Genomic DNA, 22720 nt, shown 5'->3' with positions numbered 1-22720 from the left:
TAAGATCTCATCATTATTTATGTAATAACAGTTGTTCATGTTGTCAACGTTTGGTCATGTCTCTCTTGAGTCAAATATGAGGCAAAATTAAGAATAAAGATTTCAATAAGAAAACATTTTTAGACCAACAATTTGTCAAATCTTACCTTGATTTAAGAACATCAATATCCACAGAAAGATCATGATCAAAGTCGTTGATGTTTTGAGTTCTGTTGTCATGAATGACAGCTCTCAGTCATGAAGTGTTAAACACAGAGATATAAACACTACCAGAGCACTGAAGCATGGGCTGCCAATGCAAAGTGTCTTATATGTAAATAGTCTTCCTGGACAGTCAGACCGATGTGATGTAGAAACCTGGTAGCTATGTAATCACTGACATGGTTTCTGATATAAGTGATGAATGGGAACTAATATTTTGATTATAGACACCTATAAATGGAGTAGATTGTAATCACTGTGTTATTAGACCAGATGGTATCTGCTTTCTGTCTCCCTCCAGTGGTCAGGGTCAGTAACTGCAGTATGTGTGTGGACTGCGTGATGCTGCTGACTGACTCTGATCTGAAGGGGAGATCTCCAGAGCTCTGACGACGCCAGTCTCCTGCTTCAGCTTATTTACATTACACCTTGCCAGCGTTATCAGAAAGCACAGCATTGATTTTCACTGCCTACACAGACGATACACAAGGATTTTCGCTACATGCATATATTATTAGACTGTACTAGTGATCTAAATACTTGGATGGCTCACAACTTCCTCCATCTAAATAAAGACTGAGGCACTTATTGTTGGAGCCAACGCCCAGAGAGAGAATCTAGCCACACATTTTAATTCACAGGCAATAAAGATAAAACACCAGGTAAAAAACCTAGGGTTTATTTTAGATTCTGAACTAAATTTCAAATCACACATTAGGAATGTGACCAAAATAGCTTTGTCTATCAAAGAAAGCCATTGGTCAACAGCAAAACAGTCAGAATGCTACAGCACAGGTATTGACCAAGACCAGACGGAGAGCACACATTACACCGGTTTTAAGGTCTCTGCACTGGCTGTCTGAGTTTGAAAATTCATTTTGAGATTAGTTTTAAAATCAATCCACGATGGTGCACCCCAATACATGTCAGACATGCTTTTAAGTTATGTACCCAGTAGGTCCTTCAGGTCCTCTGGTACTGGCCTTTTGACTATCCCAAAGCCTAGGACCAAGAGGCATGAAGAGGTAGCCTTTAGTTATTACACCCACAGCCTCTGGAATAGACTTCCAGAGAATGTGAGGGGGGCCGAAACTGTGGACATATTTAAACTGCATACTCATTTTGTGTTTGATCAAGTAGAATTCACTCATCTTTTCCGACTCATGTGTTTGGCAACAGCTGATAATCAGATAAATTGACGAGCTGTACCAAAATCAACGAATGGCTGGTCAACACAATCGTGCATTACCGGACGCATTCAGGTACTATGTTAGAAAATTCATATACTATAAAATGCAATTGAGATGGAAGGAAGTTCCATGCAATAAGGGCTATATATAATACGTTTTCTTGAATTTGTTCTGGATTTGGGGACTATGAAAAGACCCCTGGTGGCATATCTGGTGGGATAAGTGTGTGTGTCAGAGCTGTGTGTAAATTGACTATGCAAACAATTTGGGATTTTCAACACATGAATGTTTCTTATAAAAATAAAAAGTGATGCAGTCAGTCTCTCCTCAACTCTTAGCCAAGAGAGACTGACATGCATAGTATTAATATTAGCCCTCTGATTACAATTAAGAGCAAACGTGCCGCTCTGTTCTGGGCCAGTTGCAGCTTAACTAGGTCTTTCCTTGCCGCACTGGACCACACGACTGGACAATAATCAAGATTAGACAAAACTAGAGCCTGCAGAACTTGCTTTTTGGAGTGTGGTGTCAAAAAAGCAGAGCTTCTCTTTATTATGGCTAGACCTCTCCCCATCTTTGCAACCATTGAATCTATATGTTTTGACCATGACAGTTTACAATCTAAGGTAACACCAAGTAATTTAGTCTCCTCAACTTGTTCAACAGCCACACCATTCATTACCAGATTCAGCTGAGGTCTAGCACTTAAGGAATGATTTGTACCAAATAGAATGCTCTTAGTTTTAGAGATGTTCAGGACCAGTTTATTACTGGCCACCCATTCCAAAACAGACGGCAACTCTTTGTTAAGGGTTTCAGTGACTTCATTAGCTGTGTTTGCTGATGCGTATATGGTTGTATCATCAGCATACGTGGACACACATGCTTTGTTTAATGCCAGTGGCAGGTCATTGGTAAAAATAGAAAAGAGTAGAGGGCCTAGAGAGCTGTCTGGCGGTACACCACACTTTGCATGTTTGACATTAGAAACGCTTCCATTCAATAGTTCAAATAAAGCTTGTTTTAATTTAAATATAATCACAAGAGTTACTTTAATGATCATTCTGTTGATCACAATCTCATAAATAGGCAGCACATTTCATTCTAATTTAGATTAATCAGCTTTTATCATTTCAGCATTGTAGCGTATACAGTGAGGGGAAAAAAGTATTTGATCCCCTGCTGATTTTGTACATTTGCAAACTGACAAAGAAATTATCAGTTTATAATTTTAATGGTAGGTTTGTTTGAACAGTGAGAGACAGAATAACAACAACAAAAAAATCCACAAATCCACAAAAATGTTATAAAATTATTAGCATTTTAATGAGGGAAATAAGTATTTGACCCCCTCTCAATCAGAAGGATTTCTGGCTCCCAAGTGTCTTTTATACAGGTAACGAGCTGAGATTAGGAGCACACTCTTAAAGGGAGTGCTCCTAATCTCAGCTTGTTACCTGTATAAAAGACACCTGTCCACAGAAGCAATCAATCAATCAGATTCCATACTCTCCACCATGGCCAAGACCAAAGAGCTCACCAAGAATGTCAGGGACAAGATTGTAGACCTACACAAGGCTGGAATGGGCTACAAGACCATCGCCAAGCAGCTTGGTGAGAAGGTGACAACAGTTGGTGCGATTATTCGCAAATGGAAGAAACACAAAAAGAACTGTCAATCTCCCTCGGCCTGGGGCTCCATGCAAGATCTCACCTCATGGAGTTGCAATGATCATGAGAACGGTGAGGAATCAGCCCAGAACTACACGGGAGGATCTTGTCAATGATCTCAAGGCAGCTGGGACAATAGTCACCAAGAAAACAATTGGTAACACACTACGCCGTGAAGGACTGAAATCCTGCAGCGCCCGCAAGGTCCCCCTGCTCAAGAAAGCACATATACATGCCCGTCTGAAGTTTGCCAATGAACATCTGAATGATTCAGAGGACAACTGGGTGAAAGTGTTGTGGTCAGATGAGACCAAAATGGAGCTCTTTGGCATCAACTCAACTCGCCGTGTTTGGAGGAGGAGGAATGCTGCCTATGACCCCAAGAACACCATCCCCACCGTCAAACATGGAGGTGGAAACATTATGCTTTGGGGGTGTTTTTCTGCTAAGGGGACAGGACAACTTCACCGCATCAAAGGGACAATGGAATGTACCGTCAAATCTTGGGTGAGAACCTCCTTCCCTCAGCCAGGGCATTGAAAATGGGTCGTGGATGGGTATTCCAGCATGACAATGACCCAAAACACACGGCCAAGGCAACAAAGGAGTGGCTCAAGAAGAAGCACATTAAGGTACTGGAGTGGCCTAGCCAGTCTCCAGACCTTAATCCCATAGAAAATCTGTGGAGGGATCTGAAGGTTCGAGTTGCCAAACGTCAGCCTCGAAACCTTAATGACTTGGAGAAGATCTGCAAAGAGGAGTGGGACAAAATCCCTCCTGAGATGTGTGCAAACCTGGTGGCCAACTACAAGAAACATTTGACCTCTGTGATTGCCAACAAGGGTTTTGCCACCAAGTACTAAGTCATGTTTTGCAGAGGGGTCAAATACTTATTACCCTCATTAAAACGCAAATCATTTTATAACATTTTTGACATGCGTTTTTGTTGTTGTTATTCTGTCTCTCACTGTTCAAATAAACCTACCATTAAACTTATAGACTGATCATTTCTTTGTCAGTGGGCAACATACAAAATCAGCAGGGGATCAAATACTTTTTCCCCTCACTGTAAATTGTCCGGTGGCGATTTTTATGAATTGTTCAGCAGTCTAATGGCTTGGGGGTAGAAGCTGTTGAAGAGCCTTTTGGTCCTAGACTTGACGCTCTGGTACTGCTTGCTGTGCGGTAGCAGAGAAAACAGTCAATAACTTGGATGACTGGGGTCTCTGACAATTTTATGGGCTTTCCTCTGACACCGACTATTATATAGGTCTTGGATGGCAGGAAGCTCTGTGTTGTGTGTAGATTGATGAGGGAAATCATTTAATCAATTTTAAAATAAGACTGTAACGTAATATGATGTGGAATAACTCAAGGGGTCTGAATGCACTGTATTTATAATGTTTAATTCCTAATGTGATTTTATTATATTAGATGTTTTAGCAATGGTTTTCAACAATGTGTAATCTCTATTATTTTCCCCCTTGGTCTTCTCTACCTCCAACCCCCTGGGAACAGAGTGAACATCTGGTGACAGTGCTGCTCTATTCTGGAATAAGCAGAACCACCCAGCCCTGTCTATGCAAATCTCAGTTTCACTCTTACAGCTATCAGTTGAACAGTTTCACAGCCTGAAATACCCTGGACTGGGCCGGCTGTGAGGGAGTGGACTGGTTTTAACCTCTATGGTGGATTCAGGGAGGGAAACCATGTAATTAGTGAAAGATAAAACAGATATTATGCTTCATGATAATAGTGTGTAGCGTATGTCTCTACATAAATGTGTCTCATGTTTGAGCCCAGCATCATGTCTCATTCACAGATCTAACAGCTCAAGAAAAAGGTTAATACATGCTAGTTGATCACATCAATAATTGGTTGCATGAAGGGATTTGGTTTGAGGGGCTGATGATGATTCAACATATCATAACTCAAGGCGAGACCCAGACGCAGACACATTAACATTTTTACATTTTTTAGTCATTTAGCAGACGCTCTTATCCAGAGCGACTTACAATAGTGAATGCGTACATTTCATTTCATGCATTTTTTATTTTATTTATTTATTTAAAAAAAAATTGTACTGGCCCCCCGTGGGAATCAAACCCACAACACTGGCGTTGCACACACCATGCTGGCGTTGCCCGACACAGGAAGCAGATGGTTGGCGTCTTAGATGTTTAATAATCCAAAAAGGAGTAGGCAGGAGAATGGTTGTGAACAGGCAAAAGGTCAAAACCAGATCAGAGTCCAGGAGGTACAGAGTGGCAGGCAGGCTCGAGGTCAAGGCAGGCAGAATGGTCAGGCAGGCGGGTACAGAGTCCAGAAACAGGTAAGGGTCAAAACCGGGAGGACTAGAAAAAAGAGAAATAGAAAAAGCAGGAGAACGGAAAAAACGCTGGTTGACTTAGACAAACAAGACAAACAGGCACAGAGAGACAGGAAACACAGGGATAAATACACCGGGGATAATAAGCAACACCTGGAGGGGGTGGAGACAATCACAAGGACAGGTGAAACAGAACAGCGTGTGACACAAATCACTTTTCTTTTGACTTCTGTAGATCTTACTCTGCATATGGACTGATAATATGTTCCAAAACTTCAAATAACACTTTCAGTTCACAACCAATATAACAAGTTACAGCCATGATCTTGATGATGATAATAATGATGATGATGATGACGATGACAAAGACGTTGGAGAACATGTGATTTGTATGATACTTTCAACTGTTTTCAAAGTTGACCCCCTCAGAACCTGCAGTAGATCCCAGCTGTAGCAGTACAGTAACTGTACAGTCTGACTGAGGGAGGTTTTTGTATGGCTCTGTATCACTGTGTGAACACTCCACCACTGTGGTAACTCTGACAGTAGTAATCTCCTGCATCTTCAGCCTGGCCTCCACTGATGGTCAGAGTGAAGTCACTCCCAGATCCACTACCACTGAATCTAGATGGAGTCCCAGACTGAAGTGTTTTAGCATAGTAAATAAGGAGTTTAGGAGTTCCTCCAGCTTTTTGTTGGTACCAGTATAGTTGGTTATTGTTATAACTGATGGTTATAGTCCCAGACGGAAGGGTTTTAGCCCAGTATATTAGGAGTTTAGGAGCTCCTCCAGGTTTCTGTTGATACCAGTGCAAATTGTGTCCATTGCTGTAACTGTATACAGCACTGCTGGTCTTACAGCTGAGACTGACTGAGTGACCCAATGACACAGTTTTTACTGAAGGAGTCTGAGTCACAGTGACCTGGCCTCTGGACTCTGAAACAGAGATGCCATGTATATTTAGAATTTAATTGTTCATTAATTTGTCCAGTACAGTATAAAATAATGACTCTATATTGTCAGGGTAATTTTCTGTAAATGATATTACCTTGAAGGCAGAGAGCAAGTGTCCAGATGAAGATGGTGATAAAAGTCATGGTTGTTGTGGATTCTGTTGTCATGAGAGACAACTCTCAGTCATGAAGTGTTAAACTCACAGGGCTATAAACATGTGCTGCCAATGACATGTCCTCTATGCAAACAGACTTTCTTGGTCCCACAGGGAAACTGTAGAAACTTTAGGCTTGAACCTGGGATCTGTGAAGAGAGAGAGCAACAGATACATTAGTCATTTAGCAGACACTCTTCTTCAAAGCAATTTACAGTAGTGAGTGTATACATTTTTCATACTAGTCCCCCATAGTAATTGAACCCACAACCCTTGTGTTGGAAGCGCCATGCTCTACCAACTGAGCCACACAGGACCAGTTCATTTCTTCCTACATGGACAATCCCGGAACCAGAGGGTGGCTATTTAGTGTGCAGGTGATGTTTAGACTTGAGGGTCTTTGTACTCTGGTTTAAGGAGTTTATTACTAATTTATAACATCAATAAATATGGTTGAAATATTGCTTGAAATGCTCTATTCAGCAGGGGGACATGACTGGGGTATTTATTCTGAAACAATGTGAGACATTATTATTACACACATAATTATGCAGTCCATTCAATGTATTGCACATTCCTGCATGTAATGAAGTGTTTGCATTCAAAATAATCCAGATTTTTCAAAGCAGATGTGGAATAATCAATGATCAAATTGGTCAAATGTGTAGGATCTAGGGGAAAACGTTCAAGGTGGTTAATACTTTCAACAGATAATATAATTCCTAGACATGTATAAGTATGAATGGGAATGCTTTGGTGACAGTATATGGGTGGCCACCTCAGGAATGCTTTGGTGACAGTATGAGTTGCCATTTCAGGAATTCTTTGATAACAGTAAATGGGTTGACAGTGTCGTGTCTTTGGCTATGCCGGATTAAGTGATATGACATGCTAATTTATAAAATGATTTCTCTGTAATGAATATTACCTGATTAAGCTAATCATGTAAATGTAATTAACTAGAAAGTCGGGGCACCACGGAAGAACGTTTATAGAGCCGTTATCTTCCGAATAAACTCTTAAAATACTTTGTAATATTTTACATCGATAGCAGTCAATATTAACCCTTGTTTTATTTTCAGTCTCATAATGAAAGTTGTAAATTCTTGGTTATCTTCACGAACCCTGGCTAACAAGTTGAATCAGCAATACAAAATTGGGTTCAATTATTTATTTACTAAATACCTAACTAATCACACAGAATTACAAATACACAGAATACAATGATGTCATACAGTAAATGTCCTGGTGGACGGAACCTGTATGAAAGCTGGTTACACAAAGGAAAGGGGGTTGGGCTTGAATGAAAGAGCGGGAAGATTTAGGAACACAGAAACAGCAGCTATGCTATCGTAAATACATTATCTTATGCATTCTAAATTACCGCCCATTTGGAAAAGGAAAATGCAATAAATATTTACTCTGAGCTGCGCTTCGGTAGATTGGTCGTAGATGCTGGCCGGGTTGGCCAACAGACCTTCCTGTCCTCGCAAGAATGTCAATGGTGGTAAATTGGGTACGTGGTGGTATCTTCGTCCGTCTGTTAGACTGGATCCGTCGTCCGTCCTTTCCTAGCCCACGTTACAGCGGCCGCTGCTAACTCAACGGCTAGGAAGTACCACTTCTGTAGTGAATAAGCTCAAAGTTCATACCAGTTCATACCAGAGCTCACGCCGAGGTTGGCTTAGTTCTGTACTTGACATGTGTGTCCTTCTAACGTAGAGGCTGCAGACCTCCCGTACTGGAACAACACCTGGAGAGGGGGAGGGAGGTGTTTCATCGTTTATAACCCCTGTCTCTTCACAGGGTTGGGCCACTGATCGAGCAGGGCACTTTCCTTATGAAAACCCAAATCTCTCATTCGGAAGCTAAAATTACATTTCATCTCCTAACAAACATTTTCAATATCAAACATTTCAATTGCATAACAATTCCATGTGACTCTGATAACTAGAGGGCGTATACTTTCTCAGGTACAGTTTATGTTGTCCTGTCATCAGTCATAATGTCTCAGATGACAACCGAACTGACATACATACTCATTACGTTCCCAAGCATATTTCCAACTGGTTTTATTAACAAAATATGTGGTACCTTTCCCCATTTGTTTGATGTTCCCAGACTCTCTATATTTAACACAGGCTATTCAAGTCCTTCAGTAGATTCAGAGAGGGGAAGGGAGAAAGGTATTTATGGGGGGGGGGGTCATAAACCTTACCCACAGGCCAACGTCATGACAACAGATTAAGTTTCACTGATATATTTATCTCAGTTTATTTTAGTTCAGTCAGTGTTCCAAGTCACTGTCTCTTCCCCCTCAGCACCTGCAGTCACACTCAAATAGTACAGTCACTGAGAAATCTGAGGGAGACTTTTGTACGACTCTGTATCACTGTGTGAACACACATGGATTGCAGTTTAAACTCTGACAGTAGTAATCTCCTGCATCTTCAGCCTGGACTCCACTGATGGTCAGAGTGAAGTCACTCCCAGATCCACTGCCACTGAATCTAGATGGAATCCCAGACTGAAGGGTGCTTGTATAGTAAATGAGGAGTTTAGGAGCTCCTCCAGGTTTTTGTTGGTACCAAGCTAGACACTGTTTACCTGAACCACCACAATTCCCACCTGGATCAGTGCTAGTTTTACACCCCAGAGAGACCATCTGTCCTGGGAGAACAGCTTTCACAGCAGGAGTCTGAGTCAAAGTGTACTGCCCTCTGGATTCTGAAAAAAGACATCAAACAATTAGCAAGTACCTCATTTAATCGTTTAGCACGTCTTATTGTGTAAATCATATCATAATTTCACTATACCAAAATAATTTCACATAAAACTAAGCAAATACAATCATCACCTTGAAAGCAGTGTCCAGATGAAGATGGTGATAAAAATCATGGTTATTGTGGGTTCTGTTGTCATGAAGGACAGCTCTCAGTCATGAAGTGTTAAACTCACAGAGATATAAACACTCCCAGACCACTGAATCATGTGCTGCCAATAGAAAGTGTCCTCTCTATGCAAATGGTATTCCGAAGAACAACCAACACCATCAATGCTGAGAACAGGATTTGTTTCAACGGCTACCTTACTGTGTTATCTAAAAAATAACATATGCGTAAGCAAAAAGTAGGTGCTTGTGCTTCCAGAATTCTAATGGCTACTTACTGTGGTTCCAGACAATCTGTTGTGGATAAAAAAGGATTTTGTTTGTCTCCCCCGAGTGGTTAGAGCTGGTAACAACAGAAACCTCAGTGTTTCAGTGAACCTAGATGGAGATAAAAACCAATTGAGAGAAAGACATCCCACAGTAACCGAGATTATACAGTAGCATCACAGTCAGGCAATCAAACCCCACTCAAAGGAATTTAAATCTGAATTAGTTCATTTGAAAATAGGCCAAAAAGCACAGAGTTTGCTAAAACACAAATGTACATAAAATACACAAATATATGCATAATAGCAAGCCTTTTGTTTTGCAAATCTTAATGCAAAATCAAGATGTCCAGAATGTCATGTGATTTTGACCAATTCTCGTTAAAGGATTCACTCAAGCCAATCCCATTGAAAGGTTTTTTTTAAAGTTCAGTTCCCTTTGTCACAACACATGCACTTAGTGACATACATGACAAATGCATTCAGATAGTCCATTACTCTTAGATTTAAGCAGGTTAAATTAGTGTCTGATTTCAGACAAAAAAGTGGGATGGATTTTGAGTTTCTTAAAACCTCTTCGGGATAGGGGGCAGTATTTTCACGGCCGGATGTAAAACGTGCCCAAATGAAACTGCCTGCTACTCGGGCCCAGAAGGTAGGATATGCATGTTATTAGTAGATTTGGATAGAACACACTCTGACGTTTCTAAAACTGTTTGAATGATGTCTGTGAGTATAACAAAACTCACATGGCAGGCAAAAACCTGAGAAAAATCCAACCAGGAAGTGGGAAATCTGAGGTTGTAGTTTTTTTCAAGTGATTGCCTTTACAGTGTACAGTGACTTAGGATTCATTTTGCACTTCCTAAAGCTTCCACTAGATGTCAACAGTCTTTAGAACATTCTTTGAGGATTCTATGCTGAATTTGAAGGGAATAACAGCCCAAGGAAGTAGGTGTCCTTTTATAAGGCATGGGTTCATTCACGCGCGTCGCCTTTGGGAGCGAGCTGAGTTCATATTCATTCCTAAAGAGAACGGATAGGTCCGGTTGGAATTTTATTGAAGATATACGTTAAAAACAACCTAAAGATTGATTCTATACATCGATTGATATGTTTCTACAAACTGTAGTATAACTTTTTGACTTTTCGTCTGGACTAAGTAAGCACGCGCGTTGTGGATTTGGATAGTGAACCTAAAGCGCGAACAAAATGGATGTATTTGGACACAAAGATAAACTTTATCGAACATTTATTGTGGAGCTGGGATTCCTGTGAGTGCATTCTGATGAAGATCATCAAAGGTAAGTGAATATTTATAATGTAATTTCATAGTTTTATTGACTCCAAGATGGCGGGTTTCTGTTTGCTTGTTGTTGGTGTTTTCTGGGCTGTACTCAGATTATTGCAAATTGTGCTTTCACTGTGAACCTTTTTTGAAATCTGACAAAGCGGTTGCATTTAGGAGAAGGTTATCTATAATTCTGTGCATAACATTTGTATATTGATCAAAGTTTATGATGAGTATTTCTGTAATATGTGTGCTCATTGTGCCCATTCACCGGGAGGGTTAGAGGGAAAACATTTCTGAACATTACGCACCAATGTAAAATGGAGTTTTTGGATATAAATATGAACTTTATCGAGCAAAACATACATGTATTCTGTAACATGAAGTCCTGTGAGTGCCATCTGATGAAGATCATCAAAGGTTAGTGCTTAATTTTAGCTGTACTTCTGTTTTTTGTGACGTCTCTCCTTGCTGGGAAAATGGCTGTGTGGCTTTTCTTGTTTAGGTGGTGTCCTAACATAATCTAATGTTTTGTTTTCGCCGAAAAGCCTTTTTGAAATCGGACAATATGGTTAGATTAAGGAAAATCTTATCTTAAAAATGGTGTATAATACTTGTATGTGTGAGAAATTAGAATTATGACATTTTTGTTGTTTTGATTGCTCTGATTTTTCACTGGCTGTTGTCAAAATCAATCCCATTAACGGCATCCTATCTCGAAGGGGTCCTCAACAGGTTAACCTGTTGGGTCTAGGGGGCAGCATTTGCACGTCTGGATAAAAAAAATGTACCCGATTTAATCTGGTTACTAATCCTACCCAGTAACTAGAATATGCATATACTTATTATATATGGATAGAAAACACTCTAAAGTTTCCAAAACTGTTTGAATGGTGTCTGTGAGTATAACAGAACTCATTTGGCAGGCAAAACCCTGAGACATTTTCTGACAGGAAGTGGATACCTGATGTGTTGTATTGACTTTAAACCTATCCCATTGAAAAACACAGGGGTTTAGGAATATTTTGGCACTTCCTATTGCTTCCACTAGATGTCACCAGCCTTTACAAAGTGTTTTGAGTCTTCTGGAGGGAGATCTGACCGAACAAGAGCCATGGAACGATGATGTCCCATTAGACACCTGGCGCGCGAGTTCACGTTGGGTACCCTCGTTCCAATACGTTATAAAAGAGTATGCATTCGTCCACCTTGAATATTATTCATGTTCTGGTTAAAAAAGGCCCTAATGATTTATGCTATACAACGTTTGACATGTTTGAACGAACGGAAATATATTTTTTCCCCTCGTTCATGACGAGAAGTCCGGCTGGCTTACATCATGTGCTAACGAGACGGAGATTTTTGGACATAAATGATGAGCTTTTTTGAACAAAACTACATTCGTTATGGACCTGTGATACCTGGAAGTGACATCTGATGAAGAGAATCAAAGGTAATGGATTATTTACATAGTATTTTCGATTTTAGATCTCCCCAACATGACGTCTAGTCTGTATCGCAACGCGTATTTTTCTGGGCGCAGTGCTCAGATTATTGCAAAGTGTGATTTCCCAGTAAGGTTATTTTTAAATCTGGCAAGTTGATTGCGTTCAAGAGATGTAAATCTATAATTCTTTAAATGACAATATAATATTTTACCAATGTTTTCTAATTTTAATTATTTAATTTGTTACGCTGACTTGACTGCCGGTTATTGGAGGGAAACGATTTCCTCAACATCAATGCCATAGTAAAACGCTGTTTTTGGATATAAATATGAACTTGATAGAACTAAAAATGCATGCATTGTCTAACATAATGTCCTAGGAGTGTCATCTGATGGAGATTGTAAAAGGTTAGTGCATCATTTTAGCTGGTTTTATGGTTTTGGTGACCCTGTCTTTGACTTGACAAAACATTACACACAACTCTTGTAAATGTACTGTCCTAACATACTCTAAATTTATGCTTTCGCCGTAAAACCTTTTTGAAATCGTAAAACGTGGTTAGATTAAGGAGATGTTTATCTTTCAAATGGTGTAAAATAGTTGTATATTTGAAAAATTTGAATTTTGACATTTATTTGGATTCAAATTTGCCGCTCTTGAAATGCACCTGCTGTTGATGGAGTGCACCACGGGTGGCACGCTAGCGTCCCACCTAGCCCCAAGAGGTTAAAATCGATAAATGACAAAGTGGGCATAATTGAACTACCCAGTAATGATATAAATGAGTTGAAGGCGAGCCTCGAGATGAGTGACGAAAAAGCTGTGACAATGGAGAAAGAAACAAACAAGCTAAAAGGGACAGTCAATAAGATTGAAATGGACGTTAATGAAATTAAAAAGTAGAATATCTTTCAGTGAGAAGCCTTACTTGACATACAGACTAGAACTATGAGAGAAAATCTGGTACTTACTGGTATCCAAGAGAAAGAAGGAGAAACTCCTGAGGGTGTAGTGAGGGAGTTCCTCCTTACAGCGCTTCAGATCATGTAGCTCCCGTAGTCGATAAACTGTATATTGTTAACCAAATGTTCCGAGACACAAAGACTACTCCATGGCTAATAATAAACTACGCTACACCATTCTAGATAGGGGGAATGTTGGAAAATAATTAGTATTAGACTCTTTTTATAGTAGTTCATAAATTGATAAGACAGCATTAAAAGAAAGGATAACCAGCGAAATAATGCATTTTTAAATATAAGAAACTGGAACACAAAAGTACTCAATCAACATGGTAGAGATAAAACACAGCTAACAGAGGACATAGAAGGCACAGTATGTGGGTATGTGCAGATGTATTGTGATGGAAGGTGGGGTGTGTATTTTCGTGTTTGGAAAAGTGTTAATTGAGTGAAAAAGGATAAAGGTTGTAAATCCCAGAGCCCATGTGTGTTTGTGAGCAGAGGTTGTGCCAGAGAGCTTTCCATTTTGTGCATATATGAGATATACATTTGAAAATAAATTATAATATTGTTTATTTATTTATTCTTCTATCCTGATGGAATGAGCAACCCATACACTAAGGAAAAGTCCTTATCTGTTTTATGGGCCTGCTGTAAGTACCCTATTCACAGCCAAATCAGAAAGATGAATGTGGTCAGAGACCTACTAAAGCAACACCGCCCCCTCAAGATTCTGAGCCTGCCTGGCAGGGTTGGTCCTACAAAGCCAAAGCCCCTTGATGGGAGAGCATAATATACAAGGAAATTCTCAAAGCTGATAATGAGAACCTTTACGACCTTGTACCTAGCCGGTGGGGATTCCGGTGGGGTGCCCCCACCCAGGTAGTGGCAGTGCTGGCAACACTATCTGCAGTAACCCATGGGGAGGCTGTCACACTAGGACATTCAGAGAGGGGGCATATTTTTGTGGCCCTGGTGGCACAAAATAATCAAAGGCCTGACTGCACAGAGATGCTTGAGAAAATGGTCACAACAGGGGACTCTTGTGTGTGTGTGTGTTTCAGGGGACGAGGGTGTATCTGATCTCAGTTACCTAGGACTTGACAGTGGTTAATCAAATCTCCCAATTTTCTCCAGTTTTTGCTAAATTTTGCATGCCTTCTCAAACATCTGCCACTGTATATGCATTTGTAAATCAAGTCCTTTCTTGAGTTGGGCTCTCAAATGGAACAACTATTGAGCATCTGAGTTTATGGTTGTTTGTGGGGGAAAGGGGTTGAGTGTGTATGAGTGTTTGTGTGTGTGTATGTATCCCACAACTGTTGCTAGGGAGTAAAGATGTTAGGGACAATATAGGATGAATCACAATAATTGTTTGCTAAAATAATAATTTCTTGCCAAAAATTTAATTTTTGTAATGGCAATCCTGGTTACAAGTAATAATTCTTAGCATGAACTGCCTACATTATTACGAAAATTATTAGTTAATTATGGAAATTAAGATAAGCAGGATTTTTAATATTAATATATTTTTTTAATAGCTATATATAATACAAATCGATGTAAGGGCGATGGAAATTATTTTGGCGATTGATCTGCTTCTGTTCTGTGGGTGGCACTGTGTGCTCTTTTCGAAGGATGGGTCCCGGTCGCCAGTGGCGGGTCTAGACCATTTCAAGTGGAGGGGCCAAGCTGGGGCCAGGTGTACTGTTAGAGGGGCCTGTTACATTAGACGTTATTGTTGTCATATCATTTTCTTCACAGCATTGTAGGCATTAGCAGGCAAAAGACCATGTTCCACATTGCCACTGTCTGATAACGGATGTTAAAAAAGAATGATAGCAAAAATTAGTTATGTAAAAATTATTTCATCCACATTTAGGGGGGCCACAAAGGGGTCCAAAATTGTTGTCACAGGGGCATTGCCCCCCCCTCAGAACCGTTAGTGCCGGTCGCTAAGGGGGCCCTGGGACCCGGGGGAATGGGGGTGGTCTGCTGGTCACTGGGATGACAACCCAACTTAGAATGGGGAGGGGTTTTAGTGGGTGGAATAGTGGGGAACAATTGTAGGTTTACTTAGTAGCAATGCAAATATCATGGTATAGCTGATACTCAATCACTATGCTACTTTTTAATGGTGAGTTTACAAACATATGTTATGATAAATAGATTTCAAACGTGTGTCTCATTATGGTAAATGGTGAAATAAGTATAGCCAGTTGTAATTGTAATGGCTTAGCAGATAATAAGAAAAGACGATCAGTATTTACCTGGCTAAAAGAGAAGGAATATAATATCTGTTGTTTACAGGAAACACATTCAACAATTTTAAATAAAGTTCTGTGGAAAAAAGACTGGAGGGGCAAAATATATTTCTCCCATCGGCAAAGAAATTCAAAAGCAATCAATCAATCAAATGTCAGCTGATGTCACAAAGTCCTTTACAGAAACCCAGCCTAAAAACCTAAACAGCAAGCAATGCAGGTGTAGAAGCACGGTGGCTAGGAAAAACTCCCTAGAAAGGCCAAAACCTAGAAAGAAACCTAGAGAGGAACCAGGCTATGAGGGGTGGCCAGTCTTCTTCTGGCTGTGCCGGGTGGAGATTATAACAGAACATGGCCAAGATCATAGATGACCAGCATGGTCAGATAATAATAATCACAATGGTTGTAGAGGGTGCAACAGGTCAGCACCTCAGGAGTAAATGTCAAGTGGCTTTTCATAGCCGATCATTCAGAGTATCTCTACCACACATGCTGTCTCTAAAGAGTTGAATCAGCAGGTCTGGGACAAGGTAGCACGTCCGGTGAACAGGTCAGGGTTCCATAGCCGCAGGCAGAACAGTTGAACCTGGAGCAGCAGCACGACCAGGTGGACTGGGGACAGCAAGGAGTCATCAAGCAAGGTAGTCCTGAGGTATGGTCCTAAAGCTTAGGTCCTCCGAGAGAAAGAGAGAGCGAGAAAGAGAGAGAGAAAGAGAGAGAGAATTAGAGAGAGCATACTTAAATTCACACAGGACACCGGATAAGACAGGAGAAATACTCCAGATATAACAGTGATGATAGGAGTGATGATGTTAATTAACAGTAATTTTGATTCGAATGTCAAAATTGTCCAAACAGATCCTCAAGGTAGATGGATGATTGTAAATATGTTATTGGACCATAAACAGATATGGCTCATTAACTTGTTATGGATAGGGGGCAGTATTTTCACGGCCGGATAAAAAACGTACCCGATTTAATCTGGTTATTACTCCTGCCCAGAAACTAGAATATGCATATAATTAGTAGCTTTGGATAGAAAACACTCTAAAGTTTCTAAAAGTATTTGAATGGTGTCTGTGAGTATAACAGAACTCAAATGGCAGGCCAAAACCTGAGAAGATTCTGTACAGGAAGTACCCTGTCTGACCATTTCTTGGCCTTCTTTGTCATCTCTATCCAAAACAAAGGATCTCTCACAAGACTCCCATTTACTCAATAAATGTTTGTTTTGTTTGATGAAGTCCCTCTTTATATCCAAAAACCTCCGTTTTGTTCGCACGTTTTGTTCAGTAATCCACAGGCTGAAAGGCAGTCACAACAGGCAGACGAAAAATCAGAAAAGTATCAGTAAAGTTCGTAGAAACATGTCAAACAAAATGTAAACAATGTTTATAATCAATCCTCAGGTTGTTTTTAGTCATAATAATCAATAATATTTCAACTGGACAAAAGCTTCGTCAATATAAAAGGAAAACAAGAAAGGCGTGCTCTCGGTCATGCACATGAAAAACCTCTGGGACACTGCAGTGTCCACTCATTCAGAGTGGTCTTACTCTCTCATTTTTCAGAATACAAGCCTGAAACAATTTCTAAAGACTGTTGACATCTAGTGGAAGCCATAGGAAGTGCAATTTGAGTCCTAAGTCAATGGAATCTGTACAGGCTGAATGGAAAACTACAAACATAAAAAGATCCCACTTCCTGGATGGATTTTCTCAGATTTTCACCTGCCATTTCAGTTCTGTTATACTCACAGACATTATTTTAACTTTTTAGGGTATAGGGAGCAGTATTTTCGATTTCGGATGAAAAGCGTGCCCAGAGTAAACTGCCTAATACTCGGGCCCAGAGTCAAATATTTGCATATTATTAGTAGATTTGGATAGAAAACACTCTGAAGTTTCTAAAACTGTTTGAATGATGTCTGGGTATAACAGAACTCATATGGCAGGCAAAAACCTGAGAAAAATCCAACCAGGAAGTGGGAAATCTGATGCTTGTAGTCTTTTCAAGTCATTGCCTACCTAACACACAGTGACTTAGGGTTCATTTTGCACTTCCTAAGGATTCCACTAGATGTCAACAGTCTTTAGAACCTTGTTTCAGGCTTATGCAGTGAACAGAGAGCAAACAAGAAGGCCGGGAAGTTGGTGACTCAGAAAATGACATGAGTTCATTGGCACACATTCACGTGATGAGGTAGCTGTGTTCAATAACGTTTTTCAAGACATTGGAATCGTCCAGTTGGAATATTATTGACGTTTTATGTTTAAAAGTCCCTAAAGATTGATGCTATACAACGTTTGACATGTTTCTACGAACGTAAATCTAACTTTTTTGACTTTTTGTCATGACATTTTCGGCGCGCTTCCTACATTTGGAGTAGCTTACTGGACGTGCAAACAACAAGGAGGTATTTGGACATAAATTATGGACTTTATCGAACAAAACAACATTTATTGTTGACCTGGGATTCCTGGAAGTGCCTTCTGATGAAGTTCATCAAAGGTAAGTGAATATTTATAATGCTATTTATGATTTTAGATGACTTCAAAATGGCGGGTATCTGTATTGCCTGATGTTTTTTTCCTAGCGCCGTACTCAGATTATTGCCAAGTGTGCTTTCCCCGTGAAGCTTTTTTGAAATCTGTCACAGCGGTTGCATTAAGGAGATGTTTATCTATAATTCTTTGAATAACATTTTAATATTTTATCAACGTTTATGATAAGTATTTTTGTAAATTGTTGTGCTGATCCACCGGCAGTTTTGGAGGCAAAATATTTTCTGAACATCACGCGCCAATGTAAAATGGTTTTTTTGGATATAAATATGAACTTTATCGAACAAAACATACATCTATTGTGTAACATTGAGTCCTAGGAGTGTCATCTGTTGAAGATCGTCAAAGATTAGTGAATATTTTAGCTGTATTTTTGGTTTTTGTGATGCATGTCCTTGCTTGGAAAATGGCTGTGTGGTTTTTCTTGTGAAGTTTATGTCCTAACATAATCTAATTTTATGCTTTCGCCGTAAAGCCTTTTTGAAATCGGACAATGTGGTTAGATTAACGAGAAGTTTGTCTTTAAATGGTGTAAAATAGTTGATTGTTTGAGAAAATTAAATTATTAGATTTTTGCTGTTTTGTATTTCGCGCCATGCTATTTCACTGGCTGTTGAATAGTGTCCCCCGCAGGTGGGACGGTCACGTCCCACTAGCCCAGAGAAGTTAAACTAATAACACACCAATTATTGTATTTTTATTGTCTATATTGAGTACATCATTTAAACATTCACAGTGTAGGTAGGAAAAAGTATGTGAACCCCTAGGCTAATGACTTCTCCAAAAGCTAATTGGAGTCAGGAGTCAGCTAACCTGGTGTACAATCAATGAGACAAGATTGGAGATGTTGGTTAGAGCTGCCCTGCCCTATAATAAACACTCACAAAATTTGAGTTTTCTATTCACAAGAAGCATTGCCTGATGTGAACCATGTCTCGAACAAAAGAGATCTCAGAAGACCTAAGATTAAAAAGTGTTGACTTGCATACGACACGTAAAACACTAAACAACAATGGTGTTCATGGGAGGACACCACGGAGAAGACACTGCTGTCCAAAAAAACCATTGCTGCACGTTTGATGTTCGCAAAAGAGCACCTGGATGTTCCATAGCGCTACTGCGAAATATTATGTGGAGAGATGAAACTAAAGTTGAGTTGTTTGGAAGGAGAAATGTGTGGAGAAAAAAAGGCACAGAACACCAACATCAAAACCTCATCCCAAATGTAAAATATGGGAGTGTCATGATTTGGGGATGCACTGCTGCCTCAGTGCCTGGACAGCTTGCTATCATCAATGGAAAAATGAATACCCAAGTTTATCAAGACATTTTGCAGGAGAATGTAAGGCTATCTGTCCTCCAATTTAAGCTCAACAGAAGTTTGGTGATGCAACAGGGCAACTACCCAAAACACAGAAGTAAATCAACAACAGAAGGGCTTCAACAGAAGAAAATACGCCTTCTGGAGTGGCCGAGTCAGAGTCCTGACCTCAACCTGATTGAGATGCTGTGGCATGATCTCAAGAGACCGGTTCACACCAGACACCCCAAGAATATTGCTGAACAGAAAGAGTTTGTAAAGAGGAATGGTCCAAAATTCCTCCTGACCGTTGTGCAGGTCTGATCCGCAACGACAGAAAACATTTGGTTATTGCTTCCAAAGAAGGGTCAACTAGTTCACATACAAAGGGTTCACATACTTTTCCCACCCATGCAAGTGAATGTTTTCACGGTGTGTTCAATAAAGACATGAAAACGTATAATTGTTTGTGTGTTATTAGTTTAAGCAGACTGTGTTTGTCTATTGTTGTGACTTAGATGAAGATCAGATCAAAATGTATGACCAATTTATGCAGAAATCCAGGTAATTCCAAAGGGTTCACATACTTTTTCTTGACACTGTATATGTATATATTCAATTCCATCCCTTTACTTAGATTTGTGTGTATTAGGTAGTTGTTGTGGAATTGTTATATTACTTGTTAGATATTACTGCACTGCCGGAACTAGAAGAACAAGCATTTTGCTACACTCACAATAACATCTGCTAACCATGTGTATGTGACCAATAACATGTGATTTGATGATGTGATTTGATCATCTACAGACGGATTATCTAAATAAAGTTTTACCTCACTTTATAATGAGCATTTTTTATTTGGTATTTACATATTGGAGCATTATGAACATAATAACTATGTGATTACACTTTAAAAAATATTTAAAATAAAGAACTAAAATGGTATTTGACGAGTATTCATAAAGTATGAGTTTAGTCTAAAGAAATTAAAGTATTTAACTGGGTGGGAGGTTTATGTACATTATGAGCAGTAATAAGGATTGTATCACTGTGGGACACTTTTGGCAGCGGCACCAGATTTGATGTTGGAAAAATTGGATCACAAGCTCTCTTGATATTCATGTAAATGTAAATGTAAATGTCTCATTACAGTTTTAGTATTTCACTTTCTTAAACTCTGTCCCTATTAAAATATTACTATTTGAGATATATATATTTCCCCAAAAATATTGTTCTAAATTGCTGTTGACTGAGCCTTCTTTCAAATAACCGTTTATTGAATCAAAATGTTAAATTATAGTTCTTTATCTGTATGATTGCAGACTATATAACTCTTATTCTGGTATGATAACTATGGTAATGTATCTGTTACTGTAGTCATCATTGCACTGAATTTATGATAGCCACATTGTTAATGTGAAGACAAAGGGTCTCCGTTATGTTTGTATCAAGCCTATTAGATTCAGCTAATACTATAAATATGAGAATTCTGATCAGATACGTTCCTAAAAAAGATATCACAGTGTAATGCTGAAGTTAAACATGTCATAATGGTATGCTTTCTGCTTGTTTACTTTATACTTGTAATCTGTTTTATATCATATTACTGTTTGTGCTTTCTTCACATCTTTTAGCAATCTAACTTTGGTATTCATATACAGTTTTATAAGTCATTTCCAAAGTACATTGTTTTGATGTAGTTAATGTGTTGTGTTTCTTCCAGGTAACAGTTCCCCTACCCTGACTGTCCTGCCCCCTCTAGTGAGGAGCTGTCCAGTAAGAACACAGCCACACTGACATGTCTGGCCAACAAGGGCTTCCCCTCAGACTGGATTATGAGCTGGAAAGTGGACGAGACCAGCAAGAAGCAGGTCAGTCCTGTACAGCTGGAGCAGCACCCTGACTCTGACTGCCCAGGAGTGTATTTCAAAACACTGTCACACCCTGATCTGTTTCACCTGTCTTTGTGATTGTCTCCACCCACCTCCAGGTGTCTCCTGTTTTCCACATTAGTCCCCGGTGTATTTATCCCTGTGTTTCCTGTCTCTCTGTGCCAGTTCGTCTTGTTTTGCCAAGTCAACCAGCGTTTCTTCTAGCTCCTATTTTTTCCCAGTCTCTGTTTTCCCCTAGCCCTCCTGGTTTTGAACCTTGCCTGTCCTGACTGAATCCGCCTGCCTGACCACTCTGCCTGTTCTGACCTCAAGCCTGCCTATCCCCTTGTACTGTTTGGACTGACCTGTTCACTGAACCCCTGCCTGTCCTGACCTCGAGCCTGCCTATCGCCTGGTACTGTTTGGACTCTGACCTGGTTTTTGAACAATTGCTTGTCCCCGACCTGCCTTTTGCCAACCCCTTTGGTGTAATAAATATCAGAGATCAACCATCTGCCTCCTGAGTCAGCATTTGGGTCTCGCCTTGTGCCCTTATAAACACAGGTAATCTTTAGGGGTTTTGATCATTGCATCATCTCTATTCAGATTTCTTGATGGTTTTCCTTGAGTTACTCAACAGAGTCAACATGTAGTTAATGATCAGGAGAAACATTTAGTGATCAGTTATGATCTAAGGTCTGTACTGGATCATCTCCTCCCCTCAGCACCTGCAGTAGGTCCCAGCTGTAGCAGTACAGTCACTGTGCAGTCTGACTGAGGGAGGTTTTTGTACGGCTCTGTATCACTGTGTGAACACATATTTACTATTGGGATAGTGTAAACTCTGACAGTAGTAATCTCCTGCATCTTCAGCCTGGACTCCACTGATGGTCAGAGTGAAGTCACTATGAGTTCCACTACCACTGAATCTAGATGGAGTCGCAGACTGAAGTGTTTTAGCATAGTAAATAAGGAGTTTAGGAGTTCCTCCAGGTTTCTGTTGATACCAGGCTAGGAAGTTATTATCATACACATTACTGCTGGTTTTACAGTTCAGAGAGACTGACTGTCCTGGGAGAACAGCTCTCACTGCAGGAGTCTGAGTTACACTTATCTGTCCTCCGGATTCTGAAAAATGTATTAAAAACACAATGAATTATTAAATACATATTGTAATAAATAGTTCTGAATATACATATTAAAGCCATATATATTAACATTGTAACCTTGAAAGCAGAGTGCCAGTGTCCAGATGAAGATGGTGATAAAAGTCATGGTTGTTGTGGGTTCTGTTGTCATGAAGGACAGCTCTCAGTCATAAAGTATTAAACTCACAGGGATATAAACACTCCCAGACCACTGAA

The 22720-nt window shown here is 39.8% G+C and overlaps 1 pseudogene across 1 annotated transcript; it reads right to left on the bottom strand.

Moving 5' to 3' along the window:
- Positions 1-5897: 5897 nt before the first annotated feature.
- LOC123728242 (Ig kappa chain V region K29-213 pseudogene) lies at positions 5898-22655 on the bottom strand (annotated as a pseudogene). The gene is made up of 3 exons (XR_014381063.1): positions 22583-22655; positions 22388-22484; positions 5898-6117 (listed from the first exon to the last, which is right to left on the bottom strand). The product of XR_014381063.1 is annotated as an Ig kappa chain V region K29-213 pseudogene (transcript).
- Positions 22656-22720: the final 65 nt, after the last annotated feature.

The sequence above is a fragment of the Salmo salar genome, chromosome 17 (genome assembly GCF_965601325.2).
Source record: "Salmo salar chromosome 17, fSalSal1, whole genome shotgun sequence".
Lineage (NCBI taxonomy): Eukaryota > Metazoa > Chordata > Actinopteri > Salmoniformes > Salmonidae > Salmo > Salmo salar.
This window is presented reverse-complemented; position numbering and strand designations above follow the sequence as displayed.